General features: G+C 39.0%; 1 protein-coding gene across 3 annotated transcripts in view; it reads right to left on the bottom strand.

Moving 5' to 3' along the window:
* Positions 1–12179, bottom strand: part of LPIN2 (lipin 2) — a 49752-nt gene extending 37573 nt beyond the window's left edge. For 2 of the 3 annotated variants that reach the window (XM_065628766.1, XM_065628767.1), the window contains exon 1: positions 3350–3401. The gene's annotated coding sequence lies outside the window, so the exon portion shown is untranslated. Of the gene's footprint in view, positions 1–3349; positions 3402–12061 lie in introns of those variants that run through there. The other variant, XM_065628768.1, reaches the window with a different exon arrangement.
* Positions 12180–20477: the final 8298 nt, after the last annotated feature.

The raw sequence follows: 20477 nt of genomic DNA, 5'->3' as shown, positions 1-20477 counted from the left end.
GATTCTGCTTCCATTATTTTGGTAATTAATCAATTATTTCTGTTCTGAGCCTTCGAAGTTTTCCTTACAGTAATATGGGATATATTGCATTTATTCAAGAGGAAGCTACTTTTGTAGTATCTAACAGTACCAATATAGTGCTAAACCTGCAGGAAATCTAAAACTACTTTCAGAGACTTAGAACTGCTGCAGAAGTATTTTCTCCATTTCAGGTTTCTCATGCCTAACATAGATTACCTAATCATATAAGATTTTTGAAAAAAATTCCTTCTTCTCCATAAGACTTAAAAAGGAAAATGGGGGGTTTCCAATCCAGATTTAAAACCGTGTAGAAATTATCCACAGAATTACTATACTAGGTAACATGCTAGAGAATCTTCTCCCGTAGCTTTTGTACAATATGGTTGATGAAGACAAAAAGAACAGACTGTCATTAAGTAACTAATGAGATTATCAGAATGGACTCCCTATCAACATTAGTGATCAATAAAACTCAGTTTCATCTTTAAGTAGTGTCATGTGTAACTATAAAATCAACTGCTTGCTAATGAAATAATAGCTCACTCTTGCTAAAAAGGGGAGGTCTCACTTCAACCCTTCCTCATCTGAGCCTCTTAATGAGCTGATTTTAGCTCACTGACAACTGGCAGAAGTCTACCTATTTTGTTGTTGTTGTTTCTTTCAGTGGGTTAGTAAATTACATTAGCTCATGAAGAAGAACATGACAAACACCAGAGACCATGAGGCACACAGCAGCACCAAAGAGCTAGGGAAAAAACAGCTAGAGCAGGGAACTGAACATCTTCCTTCTAACAAGTGAGATATTTGCTGCATCTCATGGAACTCTAACCCAAGACAGAAAGACAGCAATATCTCTGCTTTACTGTCTAAGCAATTAGTCTTCCCTTACAAAGACACTCAATTTTTATTCTCAATCTCAGGAAAAATTCTCTAACACACAGTAATTATCATTCATGGCTGTACCTTGGCCACTTCCAAGAGAAGTCTCTGGTATTGGCTTACAAAGAAAAGTTGATTTCATGTCACCAAGGAGACTGAATTTGTTAAAAGAAATGTTTGGTACAACCAAGAATAGAAGTCCTTAAGAGAGTCTCCATTTCATGTATTTCACTTCAGTGAACAGGACTTGAAAAGCCGACATTAGCAAGGAATTCTCTACCATTTAAGTAGTGACTGCTTAAAAGATCAGAGTTTCACACCAACTGCTAAGAGTTGAGTTCAGTTGACAAATAATCTAGTTTTTCTCACATACATGCTAACTGACCTTGTTTAATCACAGAAAATCATCAAAAAAACCCCACAAGACTGAAATATTAACCTATTTTACATGTATCCTTGCTTTCCTGTAGCAAAAGTTAATTTCTGTAGTTTGCAGCACAGCCACTTTTACAATCATACACAAACAGAATAACTTCTTACATGTGAAAAAGTTAAGAACTTTTGAACCTACTGAGTATTAAAAATAATGTTTATAAGGAAAGAAGCTTTTTATGATCCAAGTCTTAACACAAACATTGTTTCGTGCATTGTAAGGAAACAAAATTGTATATCAGAAACTAGTTCACATTATTGTTTATCAGGCTGTAGTTCAGCTTTCAACATAATGGTTCACTTTGTAAGATAAACATGTTATTTAAGAAGGTTCAAACTGTAGCAAGCAAAAGATCAAATAGAAATAAAGTTCAATCCATATCTGAGAAACATGAGATGTTTAATTTATCTCAAATGCAGTCAAATTCCAGAACTCTGCATAAAAGCTAATGTAGCTCACGACTGCTTATTCTTCCAGGATAGCAAATTAAAAGGCTATCCGTACCCAAGGTCTCCCAGCAGAAAAACACTTTTTGTCATTTTTGAGGCTCCAGAGAGATTGGGTTTTGAATGTTTATGCGATACTACCTAGTGTGCAAGAATTCTTATAGCTGACTATATCAACACTACTAAGCTAAGTGCAACTGTAACTGGAATGGGGGAAAAGATCTCTCTGTTCTCTATCATAAAAAAGATTTTTTCTGGCAAGAAGCCATTACGTGGCAAAAGACAGAAACTGAAATTTGAGAGAGACAGCATAAAGGTAAATTCAAAACAAGAAAATATCTACTTTGGATGTCTAAGATTCTGTGCCTCCATCTACAAAATACTCAAATCAATTAAACTAAAATTTGCCCTGCATATTGACCTCCTCATTTTACAGCAATGAGGAATAGAATGACCCTCAGAAATAATGATTGAACAGTACTACAGCTCAGATTAAGTATCTAATATGGTCTACATGATATATAGCCAAATTTTCAAAGCCCATCACCAGGAAATGCTTACATTAGCAAAACCTGAGCAGGAGATTTTGTGGGCAGGAATTATATCTATGTATCATTAACAAAGATGTTATTTTGGCTGCTACAAAACCAACACGTTTTCTTGAACAGTTTTTTAATGTTATTCAGTAATATCAATAGGCAAATGCAAGATATAATCAAAAGATTGTCCAGAAATTTGTGTTTTCTGTGCATTTGGAGTACTGCTTTAGCAAGGGTAAACTGTGTTTTTTGCATTCTTAAAGCCAACCTCTTTTATATAGTGCACCCATATGAACATTAACACTACAAATGCCCAGTTGAACAACAGAAAAAGAAGAATGTAAGTTACTCAAAGGCAAGCTATTAGATTGCTCTAGAGAGATACAGCTTTAGAGGGCATGAATTTTAACTATCACTGCAGAAAAAAAAAGTTACTTAAATGTAGATCTTAGCTTACAAGAGAATAGATATACATCTCATTTATTTTGAGGCATGTTTATAGGACTAAAAGACAGTCTAATGCCACATGATGTAGCAGTAAAGAACCTGCATTTGTTTCAAAAAATTAGGTAGAAATGCAAAATAAAAACATGCATAGCAATGGTTTCCCTCAATTTATCTCATCTTGCCTATATTTGCATGTACATATATTTATGAGGCAGGAGCTTTGCTTAGCCAGAGAAAATCTTCAGCAAGTGTTTTACTAGTTTCTATTTTGTACCCTGAAAAGACTCATAGGAAAAAAAATGAGCTTGTGAAACAGGACCACTGTAGCATCAGGTCTAATAAGCAAAAACAAGCAAACGAAAACATCTTTGCTCCTAAGTAAAGATTTTAATTGGGGTTTAGGATGGCTCCTAGTACTGCCCAGAGCACTTATGGAATAAAACCAGAAAACAAAGTCAGTCTGTTGAATGCCTAATTAAAGTCTTCCATGTACTATTAAATACAGGCAGTCAATGTTAACGTATTTTAACTATGCTATAAGAAATTATATAACCCATATGTAGTAATACATCTGTCAAACTCACCAAGATTCCAGAAGGAACCCTTTCATGGGCAGCAACAACACTTCTATTGAAGTCATCTTCAAAACCATCCTTTTCTGAGAAATGCATCTCAGAAAACGGGAAACTAACTTTCCAAAGCACAGGTAAAGGCAAAGCTTAGAGCCATAACAGAATGTTGTATCAGCATTTCTTCTCTTTCCATAGAAGCAGAAGAATCACGTAAAATCTTCTGGTCTCTAAGAGCAGAATGTTTGGTATACTTTCCCACGCAGTATTATGATTAAAAAGGAAGTGCTGCTTTAAGAAACCTCACACAGAAACTCCCTCACCAATAAGCTTTGCTTGAAATGTCACAGCCCCCTTGCGCTCTTTGAGATAAGCAATAACATGGGCAGACTTTGCAATATGTTTGCACAGATAGGTAGTGATCTTGTTTTACATCTGGTCACGTGACTTTAGCTGAAGCTCCCACGAAAAGAAACAGGGATTTAGTTAATGATTCTTAAGCAAAGTCTACATTAGCTCACTCAGAGACTTTTTGCCCACTGTTGCAACTCTACCACCTGTAGCAGCATTCAAAGTCCCAGTTCAGCCAGTGCACACACAATTCAGGAATGGCTCCTGCCACTCCATATGCCTGCTCCCTCTGCTGATAGTTCGCTGGGCTAGCTAGTCACATTTGATAGGACAAATCTGATGACATTTCAGGGTCTAGTATTTGTGGGCTATTCGCACCATCCTTCTTGAAATTGCATTATAACAGTAAAGAGACAACAGACAACCACACAAAAACACCACACATCAAAATAAACATATTTTCCTGCGGAAATTTTTCTACTTTCTTTAAACTGAATTGTTAAAGCAATAAAATTTGGGTGTGTGGACAACGCATACAAGCTTATTGTATACCCAGCTTCATGACTAAAAATAAGAATTAATTTTTGATCAGAGGAATTCTGAAATGTCCTTACTTCTCTACACAGCATCATGGCTGGGTGAAATAACTGAGGAACCGTAATAGTGTAAGGAAATAATTCTATCCCTGACTGGGAGAGACATTCACATTCTCATTCCCTTAAACCCATGCATCTCTTCCCCATCCCCACAGTGTTACTTTGTGTCTGCTACTGAAGCTTGTGAAGGACTACTGCTTGAATTACAAACTAAAAAATAATCTAGGATTCTACACACTATCGTCCTCAAAGTTTCGTGAATTTATGCATTAGGCTCTGATGCAAGGACAATCAATCAAATTATTGGATGCAACCAAATGGCTCGTAGGTTTCCAAAATAATTAATGAACCACATTTGAGGCCAAAACTAAGTCAGTCTTGATCAACTCCTAAATTGAGTGTTGGGATTGCTACATCTGGAGTAAGGTTGAAATAAGTTGCTACTATCTCTGGGCCCTTTTCTATACACCGAAAAAAAATCATATTTAATGTGGCTCTTCACAGGAAAAATTACTGGTTTTGTTAGCAGACATGACAAGTGTTTTCAGAGAATAAAGAACTACTAGACACTCAGTTTTCCTCTGCTTGTTCATCATGCCTTTATCATGCATGTTCCATTAAAATATGGTAAAAAAAAATACAGTTATGAGCACAGTTCATAGCTAGCTTTGTAAGACACTGCTTCTGTTCAAACACTTTTGACTTAGCTTTATGGGGGGAGGGGTTGTGTATAATTTTCTGTTATACATATTCTATTTCAGTATTGTTCATCATTTCAAATGATATTATTTTCTTCCAAGCTTCTGAACGCATTTTAGAAGACAGCCTTTCTAGAATACAGATAAAACTGTGGTCACTGCACAGGCAGTAAGGTAAGATTTAGACAGGTAACAAGCATTGCACATTTAGTAAGCCTCCTTGTCTTTTATTTCTCAATATTAATAAGTTAAATAACATGTAATTCCATCTGAGTAAGTTTAAGTACTATGTCATTTACTTGCAATTTACACAGGAAAATTAGCTTTAGTTTTGAAAATCAAAACACCCCAAATTTGGAAGTATTAGAAGCAATGTTTTTCATGCAACCTTAATCCAGTTCTTTGGTGTGGGTAGATTTCACTGTAGTGTAGCCTCAAAAAGAGCATGAATTTTTTCAGTAGCTTCATGCAAGTTAATACTGCAAAGATCAGTCATCATCATATGTTCTGGTTTTTTTCCTCTGCTCTTTGTGGGTCTACATGTTTTATCCCATTGTTCTTTAGTCAAAATCCCTGATGGGAAGCATGATTCCATTTTTGAATGACACTCTTCTATAGTAACCTTTGCAATATACTTGATTGCATTCATTTAGTTTTACAGCATCCCAGAGATGCTGTTTTATTTTTTCACCTATGTAATGGAAAACTCAGAGCAGGAGATTAGGAGGTTTTAGCACAGTTAAAACTTGATTTTGCAGAGTTTCCCTCCATTTTTTACCTCTTTGCATATTCAAAACATTGCTTCCATAGGCTACATTCATAGCTGCTGATCAGATTTACTTATCTCAGATCGTCATTAGAAAAAAAAAAATGCCTGATTGCCTGTGATAATTACATTTAAGTGATTCGATTGTACTGTATAGGAACCATAGAACAAGCATGGACAGAACACAGCTACAGGACATTTCCCCAGCTTTCATCAGCACGTCATTCTAAGTTCTGCAAGGAAAGAAGCAGATATCCTATAGACATGAGCTGCTATCAGTATACAATCACGATTTCACAATTCACTCAGGGATCAGGATAAATTTGGTAAGACTAATGAATGAGACAAAGCCTTCTCCAATTGACACATCCTAATAGATACAGCCAAGTATGGGACAACCTTTGTTCATGTCCCATATGTCTCCTTCACTCCATCCTGCCCCAAATAATTTTATTTATTATCAACTAAGACCTAAACACCACAATTCTCAGTCTTACACCCCATCCTGACACTGGAAAAGGCCCTTTCTCCCCAAGCCTCAACTGCAATTCCTAAATTTCACTACACTTCTTTATTTTCATGCACTTTTCACACTTTGTTTATTGGGTGCAAACAAAGGGGAAGAGTTCCAAATTCTGCTATGGAAATTACAAAAATCAGAGTGGGACTGAAAATGCTTTCTTGTGCTCAAGTTCTTGATCTTAGCCCTGGTCTGAGGCATCTGCTTACTGAAACTGGAAATAAAGTTCTGCTCATCCCAGCTTGTGGTAAAATACATTCAATACAGCATCTTAGTTACTTTTAACTGCAAAAGTCTATTCATTCTCAATATAGACTTTTAAACCTAATACAAAGGCTAACAACTTTGCTGAATTAAAACAAATTTACAAACAAATAACAGATGACATACTGAATGAAGGCCATCTGCCTCAGATCCCTTCTGAAAGAGATACAAGAACTTTTCTGAGAGAAAACAGCTAGTTTTTCCTCTAGTACAGTGGAAACACCATCAAGTTTCACTCCTTATAAAACAATGAATACACTTGCTAAAATTTTCCGTATAAAGGCTGAAGGTGAATAACATATAACTTGGAATTAAATTTTCCATTTTAGCAAAGTTATGTGCATGTAAAAATGAAATTCTGCTCAAAAAATGCTGAAAAAGACTAAAAGACAGTGTTACCTGCTTTTATCTGCAATTCCCAGCTGTCCAAAAAAAGAAAAATAATGCAAAAAACCTTATCACAAGTAATAATAGCCTAGTACGAGAATCCATGCAGTTAACCAGTATTAGAGAAACACCAGCAATACAAAAGCAATGAATTGCCCACTAAACTGGTGCTTAAAAATTAATAAAATCAAATATCCAGCTTTCCATCTATGGTATAACATGGTAAATTCAATGTTTTTAATATCTCCTGCCAGGTGAAGTCAAAAGCCATTCAAATTAGAATATTTTCCAGGCAGCTTAAGCATTTTTTTAATATCAAAAAAAAAAAAAGCAAGAAAGGAAATCCGCAGTTTACTTGGACTTGGCCCCTTTGTAATGTCTCAACAGTTCTGTATGATCTATTATGAATCATCTGATTCCGATATGATGGCATCTTTCCTTGTACTAATTTGAGTTTTTATACACGTGAAAACCTTAACTTCATTCAAGGTACTGAAAAGAAGTAACTGGCTAATCCAAGAGCACGCCCCTTTGGAACTGGCATGGGTATATCCCACACATGTGCCTGCCATGTCTATTTCCAGCAGCACAGACTCTTCTACAGCCACATCATCCTTGGTTGATCTTATTTCTAGACACATACCACAGAAACCAAAGTTTCTGAACAGAAATTCCATCTATCTCATTTTTACATAAGATGACAGAAAGCAGATGAAGCTTTTTCTCCATGTTTCTAGAAAGCACTAACCATTTCTCTAATAAGAAATCCTTATCTGTCTGTTTTCTCCATTTAAGAAAAGTTTCTTTCCGGGTACCAATCTGCCTCAGGTGTATTTATATTTTCTTACAACCTTCCAGGATTTAAAAGTTAAAGAACACAGTAATATATTTAAGTGTGAAATGCATCCTGATCTATTAGTGGCGAATAATTTGGTTACCTTTAGAATGGATACATGAATAAAAGATCTGAGACTACTACATATCCTCAGATTGACAAGAAAAAACAGAAATATACTTATTCTGAGAAATGTATATATGGAATACACAAAAAGTTTTAAATACCGTTTACGTAAACAAGAAATCTCTTTTTATTTGATAGACTCTCCATATTGTTGAATTGATGAACATGTACCAAAATAGAACATTATCCATAAATTTAATTTGCATATAAGATTTGCCTATTTTATTAGAAAATAAGGTAAAACCACTAGTTTTACAGAATTTCCACATAAAGGTATTCATAGCACTAGATGTTGGAAAGGGGAAAGTTAAATATAGCTGAGCAAATTCGCATATGCTTACTTATTCATCAAACACAATTTACTTGCATTATTGAGTTTTAATGAACATGAAGACCACATCTGCCTGAAGGATCTATCTGTTCAGCCCTAGCACACAATAGCACATCTGCACCATCTATACAGGACATGACAATCCTGTAAAGCAGCATCACAGATTTCTTGTTTGGGTTAATATGCACACTTTTCATTTGGAGAATGAATGGCTTTAAGTTATCACTAAGTTGTTTGTGAGTTTTTTTAAACATATTTCAGTTTACATCACAAACTAAACTCTATTTTTAGCCAAGTGAGGGACAATTACTTCCACTTATGATGGAATCTCAGCTACAATTCATTATTGGAAGCACCTCTTTGAAATAATTTTGCAAAGAATCCTTTACATATTTCCTTTAAAAGGCCTTTCACAACTATCAATCAAGCAGCAGCACATTTCTTGAGGAGACAGTTGTGCAGTCTAAAAAAAGACAAGTAAACCAAAAGATGTGGCCTCAGACTGGCTTACCATGCGTTGAGTTCAGCCACATAGACCAACACAAAAATGTCACTTGGTCCACTGGAGACTTTTCTATTATTATTTCGCATATTTATATTTCTGGTATTGAACTTAATCACTTTGGATAAAGAAATGAACCAGTTCCTCAATTAAGAACTTATCCGTTCACTGAGTACAGATAGCAGCAATGAGGAAGTGTCCCTCAGTTTTAGGAAAAGAGTCACTCAGGACAACTTCTAGCAGTTCATGGATGTTGTCAAATTACTGCAAAGCTTAAAGAAACTGGTAACAATAAAATACATAACTAGGAAGGGGAAGCTAGCAACCTTTCCTTGGAAATTCCCTTGAAGTACAGACACATATACACAAAAATCAGATTTCTATCAAAATTAAAAAAAAAAAAAAATCCCCCAAAAGTGTGCTTAAGTTCCGTCCTCAGACACAATCTGGGTTGACTTGGTGTGACAGTTTCACATTAAATCAGCTTACCTGTACAAAATGAAATGTAAGCACTAATATTACTACATACTAGAGTGTTTGTAACAACCAAGATGAGATGGCAGCTAAGTGGAATAAACTTGTTTTTAAGTAAAACATTCTTTGCAACAGTAGCGACATTTTTACTATGCTTGAACCGGATAATTTTATTTACAATTAAAAAAAAAATCTCTGCTAACCTATACAACAGTGAGATATTTGCAGAGGTGACAACCTTTGTGTCACTGTAGATCCTTAAAATGCAACTTCAATGACATCAAAGGTTCATGAAGAAAGTACTCCTGGTCAGCACTGTCAGATGCAAAAATCGCTGAGATATAGTATGCTACTATAGTATGTTCTCAGCATTTGCCCAGTATGGGATGAAGACATCTCATGCATATGCTTTAGACCTGAATTTGATCACAAACATATCGATGACTGTTTTGGGAAAAGCTTTTTCACTGTGAATATATGTAACATGCAGCCCTTTTCAGACAGTTACGTGCAATGCATTTGCAATTCATTATATTAGCAATGATTAAAAGCTGCTTTATATATAAGCCAAAGCTACTTTACAAAAAAAAGTAGCACAGATATTCTATGATTACACACAGATCATGAAGAACTGTCTGTTTTCTTAAATGTCTTGCACTTAAGATGTAAAAGACTGCTAAAGAAAACTGTGATCTGGAGTATTAATCATGTAAGCATCTTTCAAGAAGAAACAAATGCAACCAATCTAACATCTAGCTTTGACAGAGGTTCCCAATGTGATCTTGAACAAAATCCTTTCAGCTTTATCTGATCTAGATTGCAGGTTCTCTGGGGCAGAGACCAAGCCATAAAGAATGTAGCGCAGAGGCAGCCTATTCTGCAGCACCACATAAGGAGGTGTCAAGTGCAATAAGTGCAATTTATATTTCCCCATAATTGATCATGACTTCACACTAGTGGAAAGAAATGCTAGAAGTAGGTAGGAAGGATAAAAAGTTCTTTGTACTGCAGAACTGGAACATTTTACATGTATGTCTTCCAAGTAAATAAAAAACGAAGACCTAAACTTAATTTTGTAACAAACCAAAGTGTTGATTAAAGACAAGTTCAAACACCACCTCTTTTACAGGCCATTTAAAACACAAACATTTTTATATACTTACCTGAGAAGTTACGCTACAAGAGCATTTCAGCACTATCTATTTATTACTATTGTAATTAAGATTACTACTAGATAATACATAATTTCATTCAAAGTTCCTGACATCCTGAATTCATTTGGAAACTTTTTAGCTTTAGCTTATCAGTCAAATATTCTACTATATAATAGTAATATATTTTTATACAGCACCTCACAGATCATTCCCTTAAATAAAATAAAGAGATCTTCCTTGATTCATGTTGTAGGAGATGAGAAAATTGTTTACATTCTTGTATGTTCTGAGATGCAAAGAAACTATAGCAGAGGCTAGGAGAGAAAGCAGAACTGATGGCCCTGGCTGGAGCTAGTTGCCTAGTATGTATACAAACAATGGTTACGCATCTACTGAGTGACTGACATGTCCACATTTTCAGTAACACAAGGTGAAGGTATTTTGTGACTTATGATTTTTTCATTCTGACTAATGAATATCTGTACATTTTTTAAATGTGTATACTCCTACACATTTTTTCTCTTCCAATATATTTTGCAAATGTTAACAGCTCAGTATTAAAAATTGTCCTGAGAAATACTACTATGAAGTATAAAAAAACCAAAACCAAACAGAGAAAAATCAAACAAACAACTGAGTCCTGTAGGATTGTCTATCATCTTCTCTGATGACATCTTAAATAATACCATGTATCATTATGGGAAACGGCTAACAAATTCCTTCTTGTAACAACAACGGAATTTTGTTTGGAAAAAAAACCAAAACAACAACGTTCAGATGATGTGCACATATAAAGTGCAGCCAAAACGCAGGTATATCTATTACATCATGTTGTTGGATGGAAATGCACACGTTTAAACAGCATATTGTCTCGCTCTATTAAAAATCATTGAGTCTGCTACATGGACTCAGTAACCACTTAACGGGAGGAAAAATGCAGTTCATACAAAACAACTGAGACGAGAAGGTGGCAAAAACTGAAATACATACACAAAAAATGCAGGTACTTCATACTCCCTCCACCAGCAGGGATGAGCCGAAAACACAAAGGAGTGGTGCCCCGCAGGTACGCAACTTAACAGCCGGAGTTTAAGAAACGCACATCCGTAAAACGGAAGGAACTATGGGGCAGCAAGGGACGTGTCGCGATTTTTAACATTTTAAGAGAAGCACCGCCAAGCAGAGCCGGTCCAACCGCCGTTTCAGCCGTTACGCCGCCCTCCTGTCACCGCCGGGCTGGAAGGCAGCTCAGGGGTCACCCCGCGCTGGCCGGGAGCGCAGGCAGAGCCGCAGCGCCCACCCCGACCTACCCAGCACACCTGGCAGCCAGGGGATGGATGGGAGGGGATGCCTCCCCTTTCCCCCCACGCACACCGGGACAGCTCGGCTGCCGCCGGCCTGGGCTGCGGGGAACCCAGGGCAGCGGCTGGGGGCGCAGGGGCCAGCCCGCCCCGCTGCCCAGCCACGGCTGGGGCGCAGGGGGAGCTCAACGGTCGCTGCTCGGGGCCCTACTCGGAGCCCCCTTCGGGGAGGGGAGCGAGGCCGGGCCGGCAGCGCGGCAGGCCCTCCACCACTCATCCTCCGCCGCAGCCGTCCGGGATCGCTCGGCGCCCACCTCCCCCGCCCTCCCGCACTTCTCTCTCTCACACGGGCAGACACTCCGCCCCCGTGCGCGCCCCCTCCCCAAAAGCCCACTCGGCACCAGCGGCCCCTTCCCGCTTACCTCGAGGGAGGCCCGGCGGGGCCGGCGGCAGGTGGGGCGGATGGACGAGCGGAGGGGAACAGCCGGGGCGCGGAGCGGGGAAGCGGATGAGGCGGGGGAGCGGCGCTGTGCTGGGTGCGAACTGCGCCAAGCGCCGGCCGTTGGTGTACCGCGTGCACGCACGCGCGCGCGCGCCGGCGCCGGCTTGCGGGAGCGCGCCGCCGCGGCGCGGGAGAGTGGGAGGGCGGGCGGGCGCGCGCACGCGCCACCTCAGCGCCGCGGTCCCGCCTCGCCCCGGGCGCCACGTGACCTCTGGGGCGGCGCGGCGGGGGCGGGGAGGGGGGGGGCGACAAAGAGGAGGAGGGACGCGCGTGCGCGGGGCGGGCGGGCGGCCGGGGGCGCTGCGGGGCGCGTAGCGGCGGCCGCGGTGTGCGCGGTGCCGGCGGGGGCGGGGCGGGGCGGGGCAGGGGGGGGCTGTGGCGGGGTACGGGCGGCGGACCTGCCTTCGTCCCCCGTCCTCTTCCCCCGGCACGCTGTGGGTCCGGCCCCGCGGGGCGGTCACGGCGCGGGTGACGCATCCCGGCTGCCACCCGCCGTGACGCGGCTCCCGCCCGTGGGCGCTATTTATATCCCGAGTCCGAGCCGTGCCTGCGAATCGACACCTCCTGGCGGAATGGCTTCGAAAGCGTGTTTGCCCCTTTACGCATCTGTCACTGCACCCTGCTTCTGAAACTTACCCGTCCACCCAGAGGTGGAAGGAAAATCATTTGTGTATTTATTTCTTTTTTAAAATGAAAGTGTAGGATTGCAAAATCAAAACAAGTCCACCAGGCCGGGTGTGCGTTCCGGGTCGGCAGCTTCATTGCAGCATCATCGCCCATTGCCTGTGTGATTCACGCCGCTGCTCGCTGAGCTTGGCTTCGTGATGCGTTATTATTTACCTGTGTGACACTACTGCTCAGGGGCTCCGGATGATACTGAGACATAACGTGTACTAAAACAGGATAATATTCTCACCCCAAACGGTTTGCAGTATAAAAAGGGGAAAAGAAGAAAGAAGTAGCATACGTGGAAATACAGTTTGGGTTTCATGGATGTGCATTAAGTGTTCTATCGCTGTCTGTGCTACTTCTTTATTTTACTGGACTTTTATTTGTCTACCGATTATTTTTTCATCTGCCGATCTGTTGACAAGAGTTTTGTTAAAAGCTGGCTTTGCCCTGCTTGGTGTTAGAGCCATTTTTGGGCCTTCTTATAGGTTTTTTATAATCGTCGTATAAGAAATCAGGGTAGTTTGCAGCGTATTCAGTGCAACTGACAAAAAACATGCCAGCGTGCACGTTAGTGTATAGACAAAGTTTACTGTGGTAGTCCATCTAACTCTAAAAAGATCCTTGACAATCTTTTGTACCAGTCCTACAAAGAGGTAAGATCTGTTTATTCATGTATACTTCCTGGGACAAGCTGCCTAGAAGATTATAGTCATTGGGTTTGCTTATTTGCAAATAATATATTTAAATCCCTTTGAGCATGGAACTAAAAAAATCTATCTCTGCATAACATGCAGGCTGGATTTTCAAAGAAAGCAGTTCATGGAAGAAGACACAAACACAGAATTACATGGACAGGGCAAATATATTTCAGGGCAACTATATTTTACGTATGTAAAAAGAATTTCACGCCTGCACATTTTGATGATGCTATTGTCAGAATTTCCAAGTCAATTTTGGAACACTTCCCAGGACTCAGGATACATGGCTGCAACAGGGACTAATGGAGCAGTTTTCCGCCCTTCAGCACAACCATGTTCCAGTTGCAGCAGTTTTCTGAAGAGGCCTCCCATTTGAATGTAATGTTGTAATAATAATTACCTAGTCATGTTAGCATAACATCTGTCACAAACACACAGTCTGCCCTTCAGCTAATAGATCATTTCCCTCCTTTGCAGAGATCCTTATTTGGCATCTTAGTTGCTTAGTTTTTGAGGGTAACCACATCAGTGGTTGCTCTAACAAGATATTTTTATTTGTGTTCCTGTGATCTTATCTTTGCTGGTCATTACAGCAAGCATTTTTTTTTTCAGTCGAGGGGATTCTCCTTTCCAAAACCAGACAGCCCCGTTTACAGGGAGATAAGAGGTAGGGGCTAAATCTATCATATGTCCTCAAATACCAACTTTAAACTAGATCCTATTATAAAATTAAGCCTAATCCGAAAGCAGGCTAGCTTCTTAGGTGGCAGAAAAATCTTTACTTGAAAAGGGATAATAAATTGATGTCACACTTTCTTGTTTCAGACCTGGAATAGGCGCTTCTGATTAAAAAGCATTTGCTTGAAAACAGTATTTTCCCTTTAGGTAACCTTTTCCATTCCAAAATTTTCATCTCCAGACAATCAGAAGGCTGCAGAAGTAGATAGCCCTCAGTATTTTCCCTTTGTATTCTCTACTCTTTTGCACTTAAACATAGATTATAATCAAGCTATAAATATGGCTTGTGTTTTCCACAGCTACATCAGATGAGATTTGTTTCCATTCTGGTTGTGTGGAGTTACACACCGCAGCAGTATAGCTGAGATCTCCCTACATCTGTGCATAATTTACAGTCCTTGTTGAACCACAACTCAGCAGTAGTTAAACGAGGGCCTCCAGGCCACAGGAAACCTGCTACCACCCCATTTGCATGCTTTTTGCCTTTTGACCACAAACGTCACTATTATTTTCCCCATCAGGGACAGGGGAGGGCATGATGAGAGCAACTGCCCTTTTTTTTTTCCCTTAGGTGGAGGTAATTTGAAAGCGTGTTACTTAGTGCCATACATAAATCGATGGCTCTCCAGCTGTTCATCTGCCAGATCATGTCTAGCAGCAATAGTGTGTGGGAGAGGCAGCCTGCTTAGGGCTGGGCAAGAAAGGACGAAGGGTCTCCGGCAGGTTAGGATATGGGGTAATTCACAGGTTTGGGAGGATGCAGGGTGCTAGGCATGGCAAAAAAAGCTGACATCAGTGATGAGAAATTGTTATGTCATTTTGCCTCTTTGTGTGCATACAACACCCAGAAACTATTGTTTGGAGCAGTCATTTACTCCATACCCACCACCACCCCTGCTCGTATTACAGCAGTCAGGATATCCTTAAGCTATTTTTTGTATTATTCTTGTTTAGACTCTGTCTTACCCCTCGTAAACCTGAGAGACTCCTTATCTCTGCATCTTAGTCATGACTAACACATGTCCTCAGGAGTGTTACAATAACTTCTCTGAGATCAGAATAGCATTATGACAGGATGTAAGCATTTAGTTTAGTTTATCTTTTTAATCCCATTTAGCAGTTAAAAAAAAATGAGGGAAGTTAATAGCAAGGATTCAGAGCTGTAAGGAACTATACGCTGAGCCACCAAAATATTTAAGCACACCAATAGTCTCACTGTAGTTGATGGACTTGTCTGTAGGTTTAGGGTATTTGGTTAAGTCAGCGCATTCAGATCAAGGCTCATGTGAGCAATATTTCTTCATCTTTTGTCAATCATTAGCAGGTGCTTCACAAACCATCTTCTGATAATAGATATGATATGGTTTCAGGTCTCCTGTTGAGAGGTTCCTTATCCTTTCCAAAATCACAGCCTAGTTAAGTAGGAGGTTTTATTCCACTCCTGTTAGTGTGAGTAATGAACCAGCAAATGGAAATGACTGTATCAAATAGGATGGATGGTAGTAGATGCAAGGTGGGGAAAGAGGGAAGGAAAGGTGTTGCATTTGAAAATGTGCAGAAGGAAAAAGATTACAGGAAAGACATCTTGCATCATGGAATGGGAAATAAGACAAGGGAAAAAGTCAGCAGCAAATTGCAGCCAAATCTGGTGCCTCCTTCCTTCCTCTCGTTGCCATCGATCTCATCCCCTCACCATCTCTCTCACAGTGCCTTCATCTCCAGAAGGCCTCATGGAATGGAGATGTTTCTCTAACATTTTTCTCTTTACAGCTTTTGTTGCCCTTTTAGCTGGCCAACATTTTACTTCAGTTCTTAAAACTTACTATCCTTTTAACAGCACCAGACTTGTGTGGAAAGATTTGTTTCTGATGTTTCGTATAGTTAATGCATTCACCTTGTAGTTACTGTTCAGGCATCCAGAGCAGAGGTGCACTCTATGCTAGTTTAAGGATGTTTGCAACTAGCTGCTTCAAAGATTATGGCTTTATATATTGTCAAATTATAGTTTATCAGTCTCAGCCCACAGACAGGTCTTCCTCAACAGTTGGCTAACAAATCCAGAACTGATTCTCAGAAGAACTCAAGGACACCTGGAATCCCAATGCCTTTACCACAGTGGAAAGCAAAGCCTATTTTCCACATCTTCTTTCATCTTCAAAAATCACCCTTTGTAATTATAGCTTAATGCAACATTTTCTCACATTGTTGAATACAGCTGTTATAACACCAGGATATGAATTTATAATAGAGTTATAAATTTGAATATAAAGAGTAAAGCATGCGAGAATGGACTATGTAGGTAAGAAAGAACATGCTCTCCAGAAGTTGTACTTCAGATAAACATTGCAACCAGTGTCTGATTTTGAATGTCGTCAAATTATTCTGTATGTTTGATAGGAGATTTTGTTGCTTCAGAAAGAATTTGCATTCTAGCATTATATAATGGATAGAGGCTGAAACAATTTTTCATAGTTCTCATGGAACAATAGAATATAAATTATACATTTAGATTGTAAAAAAAAATTCAAACATGGTAGCATTATGAACTTTACTCAGCAATTCTGCTAATATTAATCTTGAACATTTTGTTATACATTTGTGAACAATTACAGCTTAAATAATAAAATGGAAAAAAGAAAGGTTTTTTAAAATCTTTGATGTGTGTGTTTGTGTATTTCATTTACCATGTATAACAACATTATGCTTCTGGATAGCAAATAGTTTTCAGTAGAACAATACTGATATGACTGCATTTCCAGCTTTTGAGGAACCATCCAAATTTTAAAATTAAAAAAACTACACTAAAACTTTAGTTTAAATTTTAAAAAGTATTTCCAGTAGGTTTTAGCTGAAATATCAGGAAAATACCAATTTTTCTTTTAAGAAAAAGTTACCGCCTGATTCTGCTATGACATCAAAGAGAGATCTGCTGTTGACCTTATGGTGAGCAAAATGGGCTTTGCAGTCTGAGGTTTGGGACATTTTTAGAGTGTTCTTCTGAGATCTGGCTTGTTTTCTATTAAAACCAGTGAAAAGACCCCTGTGGCATTTTGCAGTAGTTGGATCAGGCATTCAGTGGTGCCGTCTGTTCTATACATAACTTACATGCTGCCATTGAAGTTTGTGGGAGACAGGGTCCCAACCTGAAGAAGCAGCGAGAAGTGATGGATTTTTAGAGAGGTCAGGCAGGTTGAAATAATCACCACGGCAAAGTGCGGTTAAGAGTTCTGTGAAACAACCTGCAGCTTCATAACATTTTGAAAGGCTAGACTCTCTTACTCTCTAGCAGACTGATGTAGTTGCCCATCTGTAGATTTTTATAATTTTCTGTAACAGTTGCATGAGAACCTACATGTATTAAAGGTCTCATTTAAAATATTCCTACCATGTAAATGCTCCTGCCTGCGTTTATGTACAGGACCTACACTTCCGTCATTCGCTGCTGTGCTACTCCAGGTTTCTACTAATTTAATCTATAACAACCAGATGTAGAACAGGATGTAATGTATTATAGTACTGAATCAAGCTCTCTGTGTCAAACCGTACCTTAGTCTAGTAGGATGGTTTTAGTTCAGTCTGTATTTTAACTTTCTTCCACCACTTCTTTGTGTAGCAGTAAGTATTTTGCTTTGCATAATTTTTTTTCTCTATTGCATCATGCATATTTCTGTCACTCGGGGTGGCCCATCCAAATTATATAAATCCTTTACCTTGTTTACAGAAATGTTTTTACTCTAATGGCCTCCATATAAGCTCTCTAAGTAGTACTTCCTGCAGCAGGAATCTTTCTGTTGGTTTTAAAGAGGCGAATGGAACCGTATTGGAATTCTACTGGGTTTTTAATTAAATTAAATTAATTAATTAAATGGGTTTCTTCCATCAGAGATGTCAGTGCCTCAGGTGCTACACATTGAAACATCAATGAGATTATTCTTTGTTTTCTAATGCTAACAATTTTATAAAGATGGATTAGAAACGGATATTTCTTGTGTTTTCACTATTTCTACATTTTTCATAGATCTAACACCCTAGAAATATCAGCAGTGTTTAGTAATCTTTCAAAAATAATCCATCTGGAAAAAGCCAATATAATAAGATTGAGCCTTCCAAGAGCTGAAATCAATAAAAATATTTTGCTAGTAATTAAACTATCTTATTTTTATTTCATGTATTTAATAATTTCTGGTGACTTAAAAGTTGAACTCAGCTTGCATATTGACAAAATAAATTCTGACCTTTATTTTTATTGGTTTGTTTTTCAGCTTAAACTCTGGTTCTTCCAAGGTATCTAAGCATCCACAAAGGAGTTATATTTTTGTATATCTTCAGTACATAAACATGTGAGTGAACACAGTAATGGATGTGAATGAGCATAGTAATGATTTAAAGCAGAGATTCTTGGCTTGTAAGTATTCCTCACTTACATGCACCATGAAACTAGACCCTTTTACAAGAACCCAGACAGTCTGATCCTAGCAAGGGGAAGAAGGGATAACATTGGGCTGAGTTGCTGAGGGGAAGGAGGAAACTGGGTTTAGCAGGTCTTGGAAGCAGAAATATGATTGCTGTAGCAAAAAGGGGTGGAGAGGAATGAGCATGTGGGGCAGCTGATAATTTATGGGTTATATCCATAGTACCTCACCGAGGCCAGGAGGGAACTGATGAAGTGGAGAGGAGTGAAAAGCAGTCGTGTGAGTGTCGGTGGTAAGAAATGGTGAGATGGCATCTTGATCCATCTGATGAAACAGGTATGCATGAAAGATGGATCAAAAAAAAACCCCTGCTTATGGCGCCCTGCATCCATAGGAGATGGTTTCTGTTTCTGGAGATCTTCCCTTGTGGCCATGGTGAAAGGTACAGCTCACATGGCAGTAAGAGGACTGAATGTACAGTTTCCTTGAGAAAGTAAGTGGGGTCTGCCTCAGGCTGTGATGGCTTAAAAATATCAATTAACAGATCCACATAACTGATATCAACATTCTTTTAGAGTAGTAAATATATCCATTCTGGACACGATTTGCTTTAATAACTTCTGCTTATCATGGACATTTTTTAGTAATTAAAATCACAGATCATGATTAAGATACTTTCAAGTGACTGCAGTGCACCTAATCTGGTACTGAGACATAAGTGCCCATCTACCATGCATTTAAAGTTATGAAGCATTACAACTGTTATGAAATAAAACACTAATAAACTTTTGTTTTAAAATATTGTGACTAGTCTACCACCCACGAAATCTCAGCTTGAACGTATTATCCAGATCATAACAAGAGCACACTCTTCACTCGAGAACAGCAGGGTTTACTCAAGGCTTTTTTTCCAGTGGTTGCTTTCCCTGCCTCTCCAAGCTTTCTGTGGGCTGTGGAACCTTTTCTGCTACTGCTGCCTTCCCGTCAGTCTTCTTTGCAGCTCGCTGGTTGCTTTTTGTATCCTTTTCTGTTTCCACAGGGGGGATTTCATTTGGATCAGGTATCTCTTCTGTAGCAATAGTTGCTTCTATGTGTGGCTTAGTAAAATCTGGTTTAGGAGAAGTAATAAAATTTGTCTTCTATTTACTATGCTCAGCAACACAGAAGTACATGGAGTAAGATTTTGCTTTCACATTGGTTAGGATCTTAGCGTGTTCTTTTCCCCTTCACATATCCGTATAAAGAGATTCAGTATCACAAATAAAGTCACTACTTTTTACAGAACCAAAAGCAAGCCCAAGTCTTTATGGTCTCTAATTAAAAAGATTAAGAGATAGAACCTGCAAAACATTTATGGATGTAAATAATTGTTTCTCACATAAGTCATCTCATATACAGGACTACTCAAAAATGTTTAGGTTATCCATCCCAGTAAGGCAAGAAAGGAAAGAAATGCAATTAAATATTTGTTCTTACCTTCGAAGCAGAAAGGGGAGGGGAATAAGAGCATAAAATGTTCTGTCAGCAATGACAGAACATGTATACACTCTGTATACAAACAAAAAATATTCAGGCAAAATATGTAAAACAGATGTTCTGATAATGTTGGAATTTAAGCCTTATTTGGAGCTAAAATGCTGTACATGAGGCAGTTGTGATTGTGAAGAATAAATTAATGTCCAAGTAGCAATTATATAGTAAGAGTCTAAAAGAACATTAAAAATCTGTCATGTACAAGAATGCTGAATCACCAGAGCGCTTTTCATTTTCCACCCTTCCTCTAAATTGGACAAAAAATGGTCACTTGTAATTTCGA

Source organism: Caloenas nicobarica, chromosome 2 (assembly GCF_036013445.1).
Source record: "Caloenas nicobarica isolate bCalNic1 chromosome 2, bCalNic1.hap1, whole genome shotgun sequence".
Lineage (NCBI taxonomy): Eukaryota > Metazoa > Chordata > Aves > Columbiformes > Columbidae > Caloenas > Caloenas nicobarica.
This window is presented reverse-complemented; position numbering and strand designations above follow the sequence as displayed.